Here is a 2297-nt window from a genome sequence, read left to right as displayed (position 1 = left end):
TCTCTTGGAAAACAGACGCTTAAAAAAGGATGGCATTCGAGCAACAGGAAATCTGGGGGAGGTTGCAACCAAATTTTAAAATCCAGGGTTGAAAAATAGGCTGTCAATTGCAAAGCAAATTTCTCGGGTTGATATGGCAACTGGAAACATTGGCAATCAAAGCTGAGCAAACAGTCTTCAAGGAAGAAAATCAACACTTTGAGGCACGGTCTTATTCGCCTTCAGCAGGGATCAGCATGCTCTGGTCCCCAGGCCGCCTCTTTTTTTTTTTGAAAGCTAAAGAGAAGGAGCAGTGATATGTCCTACACCCAGGTCCTATTAACTCTAACTCCATGGACAGAGGCTGTTTTTAAGGTTTTGCAATAGCTCCTTTATGCATTATAGCTAAGCCTCAGCTTGTGATTTTGGGGTTTTGTCCCATATCTTAGACCTTATCATGTCTCATAACCGAGTTTCTTTCTTGCCTTGGAGAAGAAGACGGGTCAGTGAGCTGTGACAAAGGAAATCCACGTTCCAGCACAGCCCAACATCCTAGAAAATGAGATGTCTTCCTTCAGTAGAAATCACCTGCAGGGCAGAATGGCTTTATGTCCACCACCCAGCAAAGACTTTAATGCATGCTGAACTTTAAATGTGTGAATAATATCATCAAAGACACTGGGATTACTTTTGTATTTAAATTTACACAGGTGCCCAAGTTGGATCACCGTGGTAGAGCAGTGAAGGTGAAATACTCTGGCTGTAGAAGACATGAGGTTGAAGGCTGTCCCAGTGAACCCAGCGGTATCTGGTCATTTAGGCTTATATGAGTCAAAAGCAACTAGGTGTAATGTTAGCCCCATCACTCGGTTGTGTACTGTTGGCTACAAGGATTGGCATGCCTTAATCATGGTAGTTTAATGGGCTGCTCGTCTTGAGTGGACCTTTGACTTTGATGTGCTCAAGTGCTTTGTTGGATTAGGGGATCTATCAATATATCTATAGCGTACCCACACTTTTGATCTTTCCTGTGGTGCCTAGATGTTGCATATGTTTCTATGAAGGTCCTCTATACTGAACTTAACCTCACTTTAGGAAACTGTGGGCATATTTACATGTGCATTTACTGTGCAGCAACTAAAATTGCTGCACAGTACAGGTGTGCACCTACACATGCACACCTGTACTGTACAATAAATATGGTGACTTGCGCCAACTTGAGTATAAATTTGATACCTGCACCATGCAGGTATCAGATTTACGTCAGATGAATTACTGTGCAGTAACGCATATGTAGACGCCTTACTGCACAGTAACAGTGTGTGTGTGGACTGACTTCAGACTAATTTTAGTCCTAAGTCAGTCTGCACACAGCATGAATGCGGTTTAATGCCAGCACATGTAGATGCCAGCCTATTCCCACTTACTGAGCAGTAATTTACTGCACAGTAAATTTTAGCCAGCATAAATGTCTGTGTAGACATGCCCCGTAAGTATCATGTGTTGTGTATATGCTTACATTCCTTCCCTTAAACACCACAGTACTTTGTGCTCCTTCACATCACTACCAGTCAAGGAATCAGGTTTTTACTCACTAGTCATTGTCACACTGGGACCTGGGACCTTGAGGGGTGCAGACAGAAGTTACATTTTTTGCACGATTAGGCCCCTGAAAGCACTTTACAAAACACACACACATTACACCTGGGTAAATGCTTCATGTGTCCAGGCCCTCAGGGTCACCAGGAGTCAGTCCAAAGCATTCCACAGAGATTTAGATTTCTGCATGGAAGGAGAGGACTTTTAATCATCTCCCTCAAGAAATCAGAGGGATGATCAGCTCTTATTTTATATTTATTTTAATCTCTCTTTTAAACAAAGGGTTGCTATTCTTTTCTCTTCCCACAATGAAGTTAATAGATTTATTCATCAAGTTTGCTAAATATAGGCATCAAACTGATGCTTTTCTCCCACTGCTAATTTTATTCTTAGCAGCACTTACATAAAGGCAAGCATTGCAAGATATGACAAAAACTATGAACCTGCCCTGCCCCAGAATGTACTGGCAGGGGGCAAAATACAATGGGAAACAACTGATGCACGACAACTTTTATCCTGAGTGGTCTCAACAAACGTTGTAACAGGTAGATAAGATTTCTAATGCTGTTTCCTGCTTGTTTCAGGGTCTGATCCAAACTTCTGTTGGAGCTTTGCATTGATTTCAAGGGGAAAAGGAACAGGTTAAACAGGACGTTTCCCGGTGTTGATTTCAGAGGCAAACAAGGATCCTTAATTTCTTGCAGGGAACACAAAGCAGC

General features: G+C 42.2%; 1 long non-coding RNA gene across 1 annotated transcript; it reads left to right on the top strand.

Annotated features, from left to right (window-relative positions):
- Positions 1-1131: 1131 nt before the first annotated feature.
- On the top strand, positions 1132-1430 carry LOC109287826. The gene is made up of 3 exons (XR_002094969.1): positions 1132-1241; positions 1332-1337; positions 1414-1430. It is a non-coding gene; the product is annotated as an uncharacterized LOC109287826 (long non-coding RNA).
- Positions 1431-2297: the final 867 nt, after the last annotated feature.

This window comes from Gavialis gangeticus, unplaced genomic scaffold (assembly GCF_001723915.1).
Source record: "Gavialis gangeticus isolate Ggan-Ray unplaced genomic scaffold, GavGan_comp1, whole genome shotgun sequence".
In the NCBI taxonomy this organism is placed as follows: domain Eukaryota; kingdom Metazoa; phylum Chordata; order Crocodylia; family Gavialidae; genus Gavialis; species Gavialis gangeticus.
Note: the sequence above shows the minus strand (reverse complement) of the source record. Positions and strands in the feature narration are given on the sequence as shown.